Source organism: Talpa occidentalis, unplaced genomic scaffold, assembly GCF_014898055.3.
Source record: "Talpa occidentalis isolate TD23 unplaced genomic scaffold, MPIMG_talOcc4v2.1, whole genome shotgun sequence".
Lineage (NCBI taxonomy): Eukaryota > Metazoa > Chordata > Mammalia > Eulipotyphla > Talpidae > Talpa > Talpa occidentalis.
The window spans coordinates 86,302,450-86,320,548 of record NW_026555331.1 but is presented as its reverse complement, the minus strand read 5'-3'; the positions used below and the strand labels follow the sequence as shown (position 1 = coordinate 86,320,548).

Sequence of the window (18,099 nt, the reverse complement as noted above, 5' to 3'; positions counted from 1 at the left end):
TCAGCAGTGTATTTCAGTCAATCTGCATGTTCTGTTCCCCACTTAATCTCTGGTGAATCCTCTCATCCCCTGCACTTCTGGCCTGTACCCCAGTTCTTATATGCATAAATAAATAAATCTTTTAAAAAATGATAAATACAGTAGAAGTTGCAGGTTAAAAAATCAATATATAAAAACTTTTGCATGTATATATGCAAACAAAGATAAATGATGAAAACAATTAGTTTACAATCACATTATAAAGAATAAGTTATCTAGGAATAAATTAAAACAAGGAAGTAAAATTCTTCTACACTGAAAACTAACCATAAAATACTATTGACAAAGTTAAGAAAACACAAAGAAATGGAGAAATATTCCATTCTGTGGGTTGAAGGAATTAGCATTGTTCAATTATCCATCTTACCTAAATAATACACAAATTCAATGCAATGCAATACCTGTCAAAACTTCAATGACATTCCTCAAAGAAATAAAATTTAAAAATACTAAAATTTTGGCAACCACAAAAGACCCTGAACAGTCAAATTAATCCTGAAATAAATAACAAAAGTGGTGGTATCGTGCTCCCTGACTTTAAACTACACTACAAAGCCACAGTAATCAAAATAGCATTGTATTAGAATAAAAAGAAACACAAAGATCAATGGACCAGCAGTGAGAGCCCAGAAATAAACCCACATATATATGGCTAGTTAATATATGACAAAGAAGCCAAGAGTATACAACAGAGCAAAAAAAATCTCTCAATAAATAGGGCTTCTATAAATGATGGAAAACTAGATAATCACATGCAAAAGAATGAAACTAGATCACTATCTCATATTATACACAAAAAGTTAATTTAAATTGGGTTAAAGATTGGATGTATGACCTGATACAATAAAGTTCACAGGCAATACATTCTTCAACATTTGCCTTGGAGCTGTCTTTGAGGACCTGACATCAATACCAAGGGAAACAAAAGCAAAAATAAACAAATGGGTCTCTATTAAACTAAACAACTTCTGCATAGGAAAAGAAATCATCATCAAAATGAAAAAACATTCTACTGAACAGAAAAGGTAATTGTAAACCGTATATCCAAAATGGGTTATTATCCAAATTATGTGAAGATGTCATAAAATTCAACAAAAAAACCCCAGCCAGGTTAAATATGGGTGGAGAATCCAAATAAACACTTCTCCAAATAAGACATACGGATGGCCAATAGGCAAATGAAAAGATGGTCATCATCTCTTATTATTAGAGAAATGCAATCAAAACGAGATATCACTCATACCTGTGGGAACAGTTATTATCTTATTATCCAAAAGATAAGAAGCAACAAATGCTGGTGATGATAGGGAGAAAAGGGAATGTAAATTGGCTCTGCCTCTATGGAAAACAGTGTGGAGATTCCCAAATCTTTTTTTTTTTAGAGATTTATTTATTTATGCATACAAGAGCTGGGTTACAGACCAGAGGTGTGGGGGTGGTGGTGGTGGTGAGAGGATTCACCAGAGACAGAGTGGGGAGCAGAACAGGCGGATTGACTGAAATACACTGCTGAGAGGAGCAGTGGGTGAGTTAGGAGAGGTCTGCTGCAGCATGTCGGTAGCTCCCTGGCCAGGGATCGAACTTGTGCTGCAGTGGCTGTGGACAGCTTCATAGGTTGCGTCTTAACCCTTTGTGCCACCAGGGAGACCTGATTCCCAAATCTTATGAATAGAAATACCAGAATAGAAATACCAGTTATTCTGTTTCTGGTCATTTATACACAGAATATGAAAACACTAAATCAGAAAGATATATGCTCCCCCCCTATGTTCATGGCAACACTATTTATACTGGTTAAAATAGGAAACAATATAAATGCTCATTCACAAGTGAATGAATAAAGAGGAGGTATGTACACACAATTAAATATTACTCAACTATTTTAAAAAAGATGAAATTTTGCTCAAACATTGCAGGTTGAGCAAGTCAGATGGGAAAAAAAATACAGTGTGATATCACTCATATATGGGATATAAATAAACAAAGTAAATGAGCAAACCAAACCAATTTTTTAAAATTTATTTTTAATTTATTTATGCATACAATAACTGGGGTACAGGACATAGGTGCAGGGTGGGGGTGGGGGAAAGTAGACTCACCAGAGACAGAGCAGGGAGCAGAACAGGCAGAGCTACTGAAATATGCTGCTGACGGGAGAAGTGGGTGAGACAGGAGAGGTCTGCTGTGCCGCCATGTGGGTTAATTTCCTGGCCGGGTATCAAACTCATGCTATAGTGGCTATACCTTGATAGTGCTGAGACTTTAACCCCTGCTCCACCAGGGAGGCCCAAAAACCAACTCCTTTCTGGTGGTCACCAGAAAGGAAGAGTGTTGGGGGTGAAATGAAAAAGGGACTCAAGTGTATGGTGCTGGACAGAAATCAGACTTCAGGTGATGATCGTGATGTGGTGCATACAGATATCAAATCATAATGCCATTAACCTGAGACTTGTATAATGTTAAAAATCAATATTACATTAATAAAAAAGAGATTGAGAATGGGCCTTCTCTGGTAGCACAGGTGGTTGAGGGCAGCACTGTGAAGTTGTCTGCAGCCTCTGCAGCACCGGTTCCATCCTGGCCGGCTGGCGAGGGTCCCACATGGCACAGCAGACCTCTCCTGTCTCGCCCGCTGCTCCCCTAAACAGTGTATTTTGTCAGTCTGCCTGTTCTGTTCCCTGCTCTGCCTCTGGCGAATCCTCTCACCCTCCTGCGCATCTGGCCTGTACCCAAGTTCTTGTATAAATAAATAAATAAATAAATAAATAAATCTTTAAAAAAATTAGGAATTCCAAGACTTCACAAACTTTTCCCAAAAAGTGCACTGTGGGATAAAGAATGCATAAGGAATATTTAGCAACCAATGAAGATGGAAGAGAATAAATATTTGTCAGTGATGTTTGACTGCCCCACAAATAAATCCCATTTGAATTTTTTTTAAAAAACCTTACAATACACGACTCTTTCAAAGAGACGATCTTTATTGCATTACAAAAAGTAAAGAATACCAGAGATTTCCTTCCTTACCTGGGATTTTGAGTATGAAGGAAGAACTTCAAAGACGTAGAGAAAGTTAGAGATAATTCACAGCGGGGGAGTGAGTCCATGGCCAGGCGCTCATTGGGATCCTAACAGACTGACCTTGCAGCACAACTGTAGATACACTGCCTGCTTTCCACATCCCTTGGAATACTGCCCACTTTTTGAGTCAAGATCTTTTACTTTCTTATCAAATCTGTGTGCTACAAAATAGTTGTATAATGAGTTCCTCTTCTGTTTAGTTTAGCCAGTGTTCAGAAATACAATCATCATTCATTTCCTTAGCATTCTAAGTGATACTGCTGAAAATGTCCTAGGCTTTCCACAGCCCACTTATGAGGCATTATACTGCTTTCTAGAAATCCACATTAAGGTTCGTTAGTTTCTGCCAGTTCCAGAGGAAGGTTCTGGCCTTCCCTATTAAAGGATGACTTTCTGTCACATTGAATCTTTCCACTGGGCTGTTTGCCAGACTTCTACTCTATTTGGGATGACTGTGAAAGTTTTAGGTTACTTAATTCATGACTGCTGAAAGATAGCATGGTCTTCAGGATGCAAGTCTTTTCCATCCCAAATGGCAAGTACTCCCTCAATAGAGACAGTATCAGAGATTTGAACCTGGTAATATAATGAAGCTTCTATATTTTTGTTTCTCATCCCTGACCAATCATAAAAGCAAAGAGCAGAGTTTTTAGAGCTGCTATCCAGTGCTGCCAGTTTATGCTTTTCTTTTTTAGCAGTGTTCTGATATAAATCTACAAATAGAGAAGTTGCAGTTCATATACATCTTAAAATTTAATCAACATATTCTCCCTCACTCTAAGAATTTTAATTTAATTTATGAGAACTAATTGTCAACCTAATTGTCAATTATTACTGAGTTAACCTAGCTCGTTCTCAAGATTTCTTTACTTGCAAGTAGTCCTGTTAGATCACTTCAAACCTTCAAGTAGGCATTTATATGATGTACTATTAGGGTCAAAAATATATAATATACAACACAATTGTTCAGCATAGCTACTCCCAGGCTTCTTCAAGCCTCTTTGATGGATGCAGATTCCCTCCATACTCTAAATTAGATAGAAGTGTTTCTTGGCTCAGGGCTCATCCCCTGTTGAGCAACAATGTGTTACACATAGGTCACAAAGCAGCAGCAGTGCCACCTTTTCCAAGGTCAGCCCTAACCCTGTCTCCTTCAGTAGTTTATGTACTCACGCTCCTCCAGCCTTTTTCTGAGAACATCAGGACTTTCAAATATTTCATGTCCCTTTCTGCTGTTGAAGGGTTTCTGGGCCTTGGAAATACCTTGACTCCTCTTAAGACTGAAAAAATTCTGACGTGATACCTCTCCTGTCATTATCCTTTGTATTCATGTGCACCTGACAATCAACACATAAAAATCTGTTAGTGAGCAACCAAGGAGTACCCCTTGCACACTCTAAAGAGGTTCAAACATACTTGTGCACAAAGACAAAGCATACTTAGTAAAAACAAACTTTAATGGGATTAGAGTGGGGGAGGGGAGGGGGAGAGAGAGAGAGAGAGAGAGAGAGAGAGGAATTACCCAATCAAACACCCAAAGTTAACACATCTCCTCAAATGTAAATGCCCAAAGACAGCTGGCTGAAAGCAGGGCTACTGAGGCACAAGAGCTTGCCACAAGTCTAAGGCACTGCTGGTGGGGAACTACAGGAAGGGAGAGAAAGAGGCCAGGCAGGAGAAAGAGGCCAGGCAAGAAATGACCAAGGTCAGGAGACAGCTGTAGGGAGATAGGGAAGCAGGGCGGAGGGGAGATGGTGGCACCCATGTCCAGGCAGCAACAGGCCAAGGCCAATGGACAGTATCTGCAAAGAAACAAAAATGTGAAACTTCCCCCTAACAAACCAACTCCTGCAAAAGAGAGAACAATGACTAATACAAAACCCAAACAGATAAAAACAGCCTCCTGAATCCCACCGATGCCAATTCATTCGAGTCCCTCCTGGCAACAGGAGCTGTGCTGCTTTGCTGCTTTCACTTCAAATAAAGATTTTGCTTTGCCTTGCCCCAAATAAACTTTTGCTGTGCATACTCCACTATCTTTTCTCCTGCTTTCAACACGGCCACTAGCTCCCCATCCCTTCTGCAGTCTGGGGGAACCAAGTACTCGCTGGTAATTGCCATTTTCAAAAAGAGCAAAATCAAAGTACAAATGAACATAAAGGTTGCCATTGTCAGCCTCCCCAAGTGTCTCGCACCCTTGTGTTGCTTTCAAGTGTCTCTACATGTCTCTCCTCCATGTGTCTCCAACAAGTCCTCCCAGTCCCTGGTGCAAATCCAATGCCGAGGAGCAAGCGAGCTCTTCTCCGTGTGTGTCTCTTTGAGCCCACCTACCTTGGGGGTTACAGAGCCTCCCCTGGCTGCTCGGCTCCTGCCCCTAGTTCCCAGGAGCTAGTCCAAGGAGGCTACATGTAAATGGGGGGGGGGGGAAGGGTGACACGATACCGCCCCCTTTTATGGAGAGGCCTCTGATGCAAAACTGCAGATTATTTTCTTTATAGTATTCTGAATTTAAAGTACAACTTATTGGGTAAACCTTAGTGCAATTTACAATACCTGCAAAATGCTAATTTCTCCAGGGTGGATGCATACCACGATGATTTACTCCACCTAAGGCTTCCAAGATATGAATTTTCTGTCTTTAAGATTTTAAAACATGATCACTTAAATCAATCATCCAAAGATGAGTTTTCTAAAACATATTCCCCATTGTTTACCCTGTTCTGTAAATTCATGTACATTTTCTCCTAGATTATAGGTTTTCCTTTAATAATTCCTGTAGTCTTCAGATACTGAAGAATTACCAAGGACAAAGTCATTTAAATTTCATGTCTAAGGGCCTCTGCAATCTCCATTCTAGATTCCCCTCCTACAGGACAATCTGCACTAGAACATAGAAAACATTGAGATTAGGCTAACAACCAGAAAAAGCTAAGTAACACTTGGTGTAGGGCACATTAAAAAACAGTTTTCTCAGAATTTCACAGACTGTTTTTCACTATGACCTTCCAGCACAGGTGGCCTAGTAGATAACATGTAACCTTGAGATGTAGTCTGCATGTGCTGAGAGCAGTAAATAGGTAACCTTGATGTATAGTTCACACACGCAGCTTAAACTTGGTCCTGTGCCAACTTTGTCTATAAATCATATAAAAGCTATCAGGACTCCTTGGAGGGGGCAACCCACTGATAGGCTGGGGCCACTGCTTTGAGCAGAGTCCAGGGGGGGCTGCCCCCTGCTAGACGCTGCCACTGTTGCTACTGCTGCTGTTGCTGTAGCCACTGCTGCTGCCAATACTTCCTTTGTTGCTGCTGCTACTGTTGGGGCCCAGGGGGAGTACAGGGGGCCAAGAAAGCCCAAGGCATGGTGCCTGCCATGACTGGGGCCAAGAAGGGGCTGCCACCCCCTGAGCCACTGGGCAGGGCTGTTCCTGCAAGGCCAGCAGGACAGGTAATGCTGTTGCTACCTGCGTCTCTTTGTTGCTGTAACACAGACTCGTTCCAAGCCCCACATGTTCATGACCTGTTTTCTTGTCTGCTGCCATCAAGATCCCGACAAGCTTATAGATGAGGCCCTACGCTCTGTAACACCTATATTTGCAGAACCTGAGATAAAGACTTCTGTGATAATACCCTTTTTGGAGTGACCCAGTAGGCAAGAATGAGAGGTAATGGTAGTAAAACAGGGAAAAACAGAAAAAAAGATGCGTTGTTGAATTGGCTACATATATGTGACGGGTTAGTCAATCCCATGGGATCACCTGATGCATTAAATTTACTTTATTATTTTTTAAACTTTATTTTATTTTATTTTATTTATTTGTGGGAACCTCGCTGGCGGCCGGGGAACGAACCGGCGCTGCAGAGGCTGCGGGCAGCCTCGCAGCCCAACACTCAACCGCTGCGCCACCAGGGGAGGCCCTATTAAATTTATTTTAATTAAAATGAAATATTAGATCATTAGAGAACATGTTCTTTGAGCACAGTTCTAAATTAAGAAGCATTAACAAGAATTGGACAAACCTTGGATATTCTTCAATGTGTGAATGGTTCAATAAACTACTATCCATACCATGGACTACTACTTAACAAGGAAATGGCACAAACTTGGGCCTCCATGGTGGCGCAGGCAGTTGAGCACTGCACTGTGAAGCTGTCCGCAGCCTCTGCAGCACGGGTTCGATCCCGGCCAGCCGGCAAGAATCCCACATGGTGCGGCAGACCTTTCCTGTCTCACCCGCTGCTCCCTCAGCAGTGTATTTTGTCAGTCTGCCTGTTCTGTTCTCCGCTCTGTCTCTGGTGAATCCTCTCACCCTTCCACGCCTCTGGCTTGTACCCTGGTTCTTGTATAAAAATAAATAAATCTTTAAAAAAAAATTACTACTTGTTTAAAAAAAAAAGAAAAGACACAAACTTATGCTACACATGACAACTTGGATGAACCTTTGGAAATTATGCTATAAAAAAAATCCCAAATATTACATACTGTTTGTTTCCATTTATATGACATTCTTGAAATGACAAAATTGTAGAAATGAAGAACAGATTAGTAGTTGCTAAAAGAAAAGGAGACTGATGAGGGAAGGAAATGAGTGTGATCGTAAGAACAACATGTGGTCTTGTAGTGTGGAAAATGTGCTGTAATTAACTGTATCAATGCCAACATTCTGGTTATTTTATAAGATACTACCATGTAAATATAAACTATGCATGGGACCACTCTGTATTTCTTTTTTTTTTTTTTTAAAGATTTATTTTATTTATGCATGCATGCAAGATCTGGGGTGTAGGTTAGAGGTGTGGGGGGGGGGTGAGAGGATTCACCAGAGACAGAGTGGGGAACAGAACAGGTGGATTTATTTGACCAAAATATACTGCTGAGGGGAGCAGCGGGCAAGACAGGAGAGGTCTGCTGCGCCATGTGGGTTAGCTGCCTGGCCGGGGATCGAACTCGTACTGTAGTGGTTTGGGATAGCTTCATAGTGCTGACACTTAACTCCTTGCACCACCAGGGAGGCCCCCTTCTGTATTTCTTACAACTTCAAGCCAATCTACAATGGTCTCAAAAATATAAAAGCCCAAATGAAGTAAATGAAAAGAGAGATCTTTCTCTATAAGTCACATAATTATCATAATTCCACTATCTTCAAGCGTTAAAACCAAAGTATAAGCACAAATTGCATTTTCTATGTGTATCTCTCTCCATTAAACCATGAATAGAACCTTAACACCATACCACACAACTCCAGAAGTGAGTTCCTTATTGCCATCTGACTTGTGAGCAAACCAGTTCCAGAATCCCATACTGAAGGTCTCCTTCCAAGGGCCATCACTGAGATGCTGCTGAAATGCCAATATAGTTTATCAAACTATGACTTTAAGCAAAATAATGGATGACATCAGTTAAGTTGCTAGCCTATTTCTGGCTATAATAATATAACCAAGCTTCTATTTTTAAAGAAGATTTATTTATGCATACAAGAACTGGGATGAAAGCCAGAGGTGGGGTGTAGGGGTTGGGGTGAGAGGATTCACCAGAGACAGAGTGGGGAGAAGAACAGGCAGATCTACTGAAACACACTGCTGAGGGGAGCAGCAGGTGAATAGGAGAGGTCTGCTACATCATGTGGGTAGCTTCCTAGCCAGCTGGGGATTGAGCTAATGAGACAGTGGCTGGCCATAGCTTGATAGTGCTGTCTTTAACCCCTATGCCACAGGGAAGCCATAACCAAGCTTCTAAATAAAGACTCAAAACAGTTCCAGAGAAAATAATTTCTCTTCATTTTTTCCACTTATTCTGATTCAGGGTCAGGGGTGGCAGAGCCTAATCCAGAAGCTCCAGGTACAAGATGAGAACAAACCCTGGACAGGACACTTCCATTTTAGGGTGCGCACACCTTCTCACATTAGGACAATTTAGGCACACCTATGAATCTCACATGCACATCTCTGGAATATGGCAGGAAACTGGAGTACCTGGGGGAAACCCATGCAGACATGGGGAAAATGTGAAGATTACACAGACTCTGGCCCAAGCCAGGAATCACTTTTTTTCCTTATGAACATTACAACAATAAACATTGAGCAAAAGGATGTTTTTCAAGACCAGCTATACTTTATTGGGGAGTGTGACTTGGGAAGCAAAGTTGGGGGATAATGGGAGCAAAGTATCTGAAGATACAGAACTAATGCAAAGATGGGTCGTCAAGTTACCACTGTGGATGACTAGTTATGTTTTAGTCAAAATTTGAAAGATGTTCTCCAAGACGCTTATCCTCTGGTTATTCAATCTAAGTACTAGATCTAGGTACTGAGAAACGACTTTGCAGGTATAATTAAGGTAACTGATCTGTTGATCTCAAAGGAGATTATTTTGGGTAATGTAGGTCAACTCAACTAATCACATGTGCCCTTTAGAAGCAGAGAAATTTCCCTGGCTAGAGAGAGGAGAGAAGAATTAAGAGATGCAATAAAAAGGGCAAGTCAGAAAGATTCCAAGTGTGAGAAGGTCCAATGCAGCTCTGTCTCTGAGATACAGGGGCCCATATCAAGGACTAGAGAGGGGCCCTTCACAATTAAGGGCATCCTCCTGCCGAAAACCAGCAAGGAAATAGCAACCTCTGTTCCACTAAGTCAATGAACCATATTCTTCCAACTACCTGAATGAACCTGGAGTTAGACGCCCTCCAGAGCTTCCTGGGAAGTCTCAACCAACAAACACCTTGCTTTTGATCTTGTGAAACCAGAGCTAGAAACCTGCAAGCCAACTTTAAACCTATAGAACTTAATGAATTTGTGGCGTTGGAAGTCACTTAGTTCATGACAATTTGTTGTAACAGCAATAGAAAATGAATACAGTTTGCTGCCGAAAGTGCAATTCTGGATTGTAGGCTGAGGGAAAGAATCATTTGTCCACAGACTCCCAGTTCACATCAGTAAAGGTTAATCCACAGGATGAGAACTGCCTCCCATTCCTGAGTGATGCATGTATGAGTGCCCAGTGGTTTCCCACTGCCTTCCTATAATATAGCCTTTGTTAAAAAGAAATTTATATATATATATAAAGAAAAAATATATATAAAGATATATATGTATATGTGTGTGTGTATGTGTGTGTGTATATATATATGTGTGTGTGTGTATATATATGTGTATATATACACATATATATGTATATATATGTATATGTATATATATATGTATATATATGTATGTATGTATGTATTTGCCCTGGGGCAGGAGAAGTAATTAGGTGTGAGGTAAAGACAGGAAGAAAGGTGCTGCCAGGCTGCCCAGATCAGCAGTCAGAGTGCAGTCATTCTATAAAAAATAAAACGAAGGCAGAGAGACAGAACAGCTTTCTTATCTTTTTCCGGAGCACAGATCTATAATGTATGATTTTTTTCTAATTTGCATAAAGACACCAGATAAGCTAGCAGCAGCCCTGCTGAGGTGGCACAAAGGAGGTCAGTGAGTAAAGAGGCCAGAGTACATGGTTGCTATGATTGAAAGTTTGAGTCCCTCCAAAATTCACACGTTGAAATTCTACCCCCAATGTGATGGTTTTGTGAATTGGGGTCACGAGTGGATTAGTGCCCTTGAAAAGAGACTCCCGAAAGCTCTCCTGCTCCTTCCACCATGTGAGGATAAGGCAAAAGAAGGTGGTGAGCTGGCCAGCTGGCTCTCACTAGACACTTTTTGGGCACCCAGATATGGGACTTCACAGCCTCCAGAACTGTAAGAAATAAATCTTTGTTGTTTATACCACCCCAACTATAGTATTTTTGTTGCAGCAGTTCCAACAGAGTAAGGCAGTCATCAAAACAGATACCAGAGCAATTGAGGTTGAAAGCAGGACAAGGCTAAGAAGAATAAACCAAAATGTGTCACCTTTTAGGCCCTGGAGCAGGGCAGGGAGGTAGGAGAATGGTAGGAAAGTGGCATCCTTCATGGATGTAGCTGCCAGGATCTGGCACACAGATCTACCAGCAACCATATCTAGTTATGGAGGACTTGGAAGTGGGGTCTCTGAAGTAGTTTATCTCATTTTATTTACTTTTCATCCCTTGTGGAGAGGTTATTACTTGGTCCTTTTCTTCAGACAATGGACTGAAGCCGACAGGGGAAACCCCCAGCCTATAGGAACGTCATGTTTGGAAGGTGGGTTGCTGTCTCCCTGTGGTGGTGAGTCCTAGGGCAAGTTAGGGCTAATTAGGCAGCTTCAGAGACAGAGCAGGCAGGGACTTTCGGTGAGTTAAAGAAGCTCCTGAAATAAGGGCAACAAAAGGAATAAGGGAGGCTCCAGAAATAAAGGAAACAAATTCCAAAGGGGGTTAATCAAACACCCCAGGATGAGGGACAGTGGATGCTCCTGTTCAGAGACAATAAAAAGAGGGAATTCTCTGATAAGGTCTGTGAAGCAGAAAGATTCCAAGCACAGTAGCAGAGTGAGACCACCAGGAACTAACCAACAACAGAGACTGGTGGAGCTTTAGAATGATCAGGGAAAGAAGGTCTATACTCCCTGAGGCATGGCTTCACTTGGGCTCTCTTGCCTCTCCCTGGCCTGGTTCCACCGGCCTGCGCGTCCCACTTTATTTCTGTTCCTTTTCTCCTCAACAAACTTTTTCTTTCTCTAAACAAACCTGCCTCTTTTCACTTGCTGGCCTGAGCATCAGCAAAGTTCCTGCTGCGGCTTCGTGAGACACCAACCGGTAGTGGTCTACTGGCTGGACTCAGCGCTGCCCCTGCAGCTTGGAATCCATTCCTGGCTGGGAGACTAGGCCTGAAGACCTGAAATTATGGTATCAGGGTGGTGAGAGGCTCCCCAATATTTCTACTCCCCAGTTGTGTCCTCTCTGAAGTCGCACTGTACTCTGACTCCCAAGTATCGCCAATCTCCATTGTCTTTGCTTATTTACTACCCTAGATCCACCATTTACTTGCTGAGTGTTCTCGGGTCATTTCACTGATCTTCCCTTGCTTTTGTTTCTTCAAATTTAAAGTGGTGATAAAAAAAAAAATATGTACTATATAGGGACTGGCTTAAATGGGTTAAAAAAGTGTCAGGAGCAGAGCTAGGCCCAGAGTAAGTGCTTGCTCAAATGATGATGATGATTAAATGGCAAAAGATTCAACATCATGCAGTTGTTTAAAAACGAGGGCATAATATATATTAATGCAGAAACATAGAGAGCTTGTATAATATCTGTATAAAACAACATAGCACAGTAATATATACTGATATTTGCTTTCAAATGCATTAAATCGCTCAGGGAAGATACACAAGAGGCTAAAAATAGTATTTTTCTATTTGGGGAATTAAAAATTTGGCATATGGGGGCTAGTGGTGGAAGAGAGATTTCACTGCATATTTTTATACTTTCCAGTTTAAGAAACTTGTAAATGTATTATCTGTTCAAAAGTACAGAAATGCCGTTAAAACCAAAATATAAAAGAGAGGAAGACTCCTAACTAATTTTTTTGGCACCAGGGAACTCTGAATTCATGTGTGAACATTACAACATTGAAATCTAGGCTGCTTAGTTCACTCTCCCTCTTCTTCTTTTTTTTTTTTTTTTTTTTGAGAATTTCTGATCAATAGCAATCCTGAGAAGGGAGAGTTCAAAATGCCCATCTCATGGCAAGGCAAGGGTGGCACCTGCAGGACAAACTGAGAAGTTGTAGGCAAAAAATACTTTGCAAAAGCACTGGTGTAAGTACTGCAAACAGGCATTTTTCAATTGGACATCCAGGGAAAGCATTTTTTAATTTGTGTCTTTCAGTAAAGGCATTAAAAAACCCCAGCCATATGGTTCCTTCAGGTGTAAAATATGGAGAATAAGTTGTATGGATTTGAAATAAGGTACCACAAGTTCTTTGTTCAACTCCTGGAATACTAGTTCAATAGCTCAGTCCACATTCTCATTTTCGCAATTGTCCTATAAATGGCTATTATTGTTTTTCTTCACCTTTTAAAACAATATCCACTCTAGAGTCACATACTACAGTTGGATTTTATGGCATTTTAGTTTTCCTGATTTTTAGTTTCCTTTTTCTGAAATCAAATTTCCACCATCACCTGGAAATCAGTTTGAAATACAGACTATCAGGTCTTGCACACCTTACCCACTACACCCCCAACCCACAGAGTCAGACTTAATTTTTGAACCAGAAGCTCAGGTGAGTCGAACGCCTTCAGGATTGAGAAGCATTGTCCAGCACCGTGCCTCTAATTTTTCCTCCATGACATTGAATTTTTTTGAGGTCTAGAACTGATTTTTTTCACTACCTTTTTTTTTTTTTTTTTAAAAAAAAAGATTTATTTATTTATGCATACAAGAGCTGGTGTACAGGCCAGAGATGCGGGGGGGCGGGGGGTGTGAGAGGATCACCAGAGACAGAGTGGGGAACAGAACAGGCAGATCTACTGAAATACACTGCTGAGTGGAGCAGCAGGTGAGACAGGAGAGGTCTGCTGCGCCATGTGGGTTGCTCCCTGGCTTGCTGGGGATTGAACTCTTGCTGCAGAGGCTGCGGACCGCTTCATAGTACGGTGTTTAATCCCTTGTGCCACCAGGGAGACCCCACTACCACTTTTAAAGTCACTCTTCTAAATACAAAAGTTGCTTACATTCAATCAACAAAGTTTGAGAAGTGATTTTATTTTCTACTTTCTGTTTTTCTCCCTCAGAGTGTGCTTTGGTGTCTTAAAAGAATCCTTTCTTTTTTTTTTTTCTTTCTTGTGACTATGTAAAGTAACACATGAATACATTCTTACTGTAAAACTTCACATGATTTCCACATCTACAAAGAAAAGTCTACATGCACCCCTATAGCCCATTGCTTTTATTCCCTTCTTCGAATGTCGCTACTGTCCCCTGAGTTCTATTCATCTGTATCGTTCAGGGTCCAGTCAAAGAAGCAGACTATGATGGAAATTATGGAGAGAAGATATTTGTTATAGGGAATAGGCCTTATAGAGACACATGGGAGGTGGAGAAGTGAGAGCTGGACAGGGAGTCAGAGATCACCATGCTGGGAGCAGGGGCGTGGGCAAGACAAGTCCTGTAGTGTGCCCAACACCAGGCAAGGCTCCTGGAGCCGGTTCTCCTGGAGTCTCTCTGGGAGCCATGCCCTCTGCCTAACTTCCTCCCCATGAATCCACAGTCAAGAACCTCATGGTCAGCTCAGGGCTACTATTAGACATCAGGACGAAAGATCAGAAAGAGCAGAGACACGATGGACCTGCCTTTCCTCACCATATCTGACCAAGGTAAGCTTCTGTAAGCAAAAGCTTGCACATAGTATACAAGTTCCACTCTAACTTGGAGCAGAAGGCATAAATCCACCTAACCTCTTTAAATAAAAAAGCACACATGTATCTCCACATTATTTGTAGAAGTGGAATCACAGCTTGCATAATGCTTCACCACTTTACTTGTTACTTCACAAAGTCTTTCCAGGCCAGTCAGTATACACTGCACTCTAAACCAAACTATTTCTCTTCAGATTTTTGTATCTCATTTAAAATCAATGTTTTTCAAACCCCTGGAATCATTCCTTAGTAGTTTGTGGAATTACTGTCAAACGCACCATTAAAAGAAACAGGATAGAATGGAAAAGAATCAAATATAATAGAAACTTTAAAAGTACTTCTCCCTCTGTAAGGATAGCTATTGCTTTGTGAAACATTTGTTTTTGTTAAATACATGTGTGTGCTGTGGACACAGCTGGAAATATATACCTTACTGTGGGTTACAGTTCTTAATAAAAACACTGCCGTGGGATGTTTTCTCTGTTTTCTTCTCTCTTATACCCTTCCATTTGTGTGTGTGTGTGTGTTTATTTTGACAGATAGCCTAATTCTGGAAAAGATGGTAATAGTTGAGGCTACTGTTTTATTTAATAGAGGCAATGAGAGAGAAAAAGAAAATTTGCTTATAGTGTCTTATCGATTCCCAGTACAAAGATCTAATGAGCATTAGAAGAAACTTTCAGTAACTGAGTAAGAAAATATTTATGTGATCAGAAAAGCAAATGATGTATTCTGAAGATACCCCCTCCATAACTCCCCAAAAAACTCTCTTTGGAGAATGCAGGCTTTGAATGATTCCAGTTCCTAACCAGGACAATAAAGCATATGCTGATTTGTTTAGTAATGGTGACCTCTAGTGAGATCATGCTAGAATTGCAGCAAAACTTTTTTTGTTTTTGTTTTTGTTTTTTATTTTAAGAACTGGTTGCCATAGATTCTCCGGAAGGGTAAAGGAACTTACAGATCATTAATTCTGTACTTGGATCTGCCTAAGGCTTATTAGTCACCTCATATGATAACTTTAGGATTTAATTTAATTTTTACTACAATCCTATGAGATAGATATTGTCACTTTCACTTTGAAGATGAACAAACTAAGAATTGTCTAAATGCAGAAAATTAGATAGCAGCCTAGTTAAATATGAATTTCACGATTTCAGATTTCCAGGCTAGCAGTTGTTCAAATCTACTACTGTATCAAAGTAGCACATTCTTAAGTGAGGACTTAGAGGCCATTTAGTCCTTTCTCTTCACTTCTAAATTTGAAAAAGGAGGCAGAGAAAGGAGAGCAAATTGTCTGGGATCACATAGTTAATAAAGAGCAGAGCAATGCCAGCATCCTGTCTCAGGGCTTTCAACCTCCAGCTCTTTCAATTAAACTGCATGAAACTAAAGACATTCTACTTAAAAATATGGAAGGACTCATTTGTAGCAATATAGCAAAATTGTTAAGAGGGAGAGAAAGAAAAGAAAGGAAGGAAGGAAGCTAGGGAGGAGGAAGGAAAAAGATTTCTTATTTTAAAAAAACAACTCTAAGGCCTCCCTGGTGGCGCAGGCATTTGAGCACCGCACTGTGAAGCTGTCCACAGCCTCTTCGGCAGGGGTTTGATCCCGGCCAGCCAGAGAGAATCCCACATGGTGCAGCAGACCTCTCCTGTCTCACCTGCTGCTCCCCTCAGCAGTGTATTTTGTCAGTCTGCCTGTTCTGTTCCCGGCTCTGTCTCTGGTGAATCTTCTCGCCCTCCCGCGCATCTGGCCTGTACCCCTGTTCTTGTATTAAAAAAAAAAGAGCTCTAAAACTCTAGATAAAATAATTAAAAACACATCTTTTTAAGTTCATGACAGTTACTTTCCTGAAATTGAAAGTAGAAATTTTTTAAGTTAAGGCAGGAAAATATCAAAAAAATTTCATAGGACAGAAAGGGGTGAACAGGGGCCTTCCTGGTGGTGCAAGGGGTTAAGCATCAGCACTATGAAGCAATCCACAACTACTGCAGCACTAGCTTGATCCCCAACCAGGGAGCTAACCCACAGGGCACAGCAGACCTCTCCTGTCTCACCTGCTGCTCCCCTCAGCAGTGTATTTCAGTCAGTCTGCCTGTTCTTCTCCCTATTCTGTCTCTGGTGAATCCTCTCACTCCCCGCACCTCTGGCCTGTACCCCAGTTCTTGAATACATGAACAAATAAATCTTTAAAAAAAAAGAGGGGGTGAACAGAGTAACTTAGTTTGGTGAGGAATTTGGAGGCTACAGACTGCACAAAGGGCATCTCAGAATGATGATGTCCTAGAACTTTCTTTCTGGTGGTCTCACAAGACATTAGAACAGAAAACACACCTTCAAGCCTCCACAAGGTGGAAAGTCTAACCATGGATTCCACTTCATGAAGCTGGGTTCCAACAGAGTTAATCCTTGAAAGGAAAATTTAAAAAATCACTCTTGTATAGATGGGAATAGTGAGAAAAATCTTTCTCAAACTTCATGCTGAAATGGGGGAAGGGAGGAATACCTCTCATGGGAACTATGTGTATGTGCTTATTTTTAATTTTGTCCTCTCCATGTTATGTTTATTGAGGTAAAGTAGGTCTACATCTTTGCATCTGATCCAGGGGTTATAAGTTCAAACCTCTACAAATGTACATTTTCATACCCCGCCTACCACAAGTGCCCCAACATTCCTCCACCATGATCCCCTGGACCCCTTCCCTGCCCCTACCCCACTCGGCCACATTTCCCCTCTGGTTGCCTCAGTTTCACAGTCCGATTAAGAGTTTAGTGGCTTTAAGATATATGCACATTATTGTTGTGTATCAGAAGTTTGTTCCATTTTATTGCTGTGTAGTATCTCATTGTATAGATGATTACATTTGATGATAATCATTTGATTAGCCAGACACAAACTGAAAGGTATTTGGGTTGTTTCCAGGTTTCTGTGATAACTTTTATAAACATTCTATGCAAACATGGGGAGTAGGATTGTTGGGTTATGAGATAAGGTTATTTAACCTTATAGAAAACTATGAGAATGCAACAATTTGCATTCTCACTAGCAATAATGAAAGTTCAGTTGCTCTATCTCCTTGTCAGCACTTGGTATTATCATTTTTCAAATGTCAGCCATTCTGTATGTATAGTGGTATCTCACTGTACTTTTAATCTATACTTCCCTATCCACTCATGATGTTGCATATTTTTCTGTGCACTTTATTGCTGAGCAGTACCTCATCATACACATTATTTATTCATTTACCTCTTGATGGACATTAAGTTTCGTTTCCAGTTTTAGTTATTACAATTAAAGCTGCTATCAACATTTGCATATGTCTTTGCATAAACATTTCATTTTCTATTAGGTAAATAACTAATTGTGGAATGGCTAGATCACATGAGTCCTCAATATTTAAGATGTTAAGACACTGTTGAACTCTTTTTCAAAATTCCCACCAGCACCATGTGAGAGTTTTAGTTCCTCCACTTAATTGATAGCACTTGTTTGGACAGTCTTCTTTTTTGTCATTCTAAGAGGTGTGTTGTGGCATCTAATTATGATTTTAATTTGTATTTTTCCAATGACTAATGATACTGATTATTTACCATCAATATATCACTTTTTAAAAAAGATTTATTTTTTATTTATTTATGCATACAAGAACTGGGGTGTAGAC

General features: G+C 40.7%; 1 protein-coding gene across 1 annotated transcript in view; it reads right to left on the bottom strand.

Moving 5' to 3' along the window:
- DYNC1I1 (dynein cytoplasmic 1 intermediate chain 1) overlaps positions 1-3,169 on the bottom strand; it is a 344,233-nt gene extending 341,064 nt beyond the window's left edge. Inside the window, exon 1 of the mRNA XM_054692369.1 lies at positions 3,067-3,169. The gene's annotated coding sequence lies outside the window, so the exon portion shown is untranslated. The remainder of the gene's footprint in view (positions 1-3,066) is intronic.
- Positions 3,170-18,099: the final 14,930 nt, after the last annotated feature.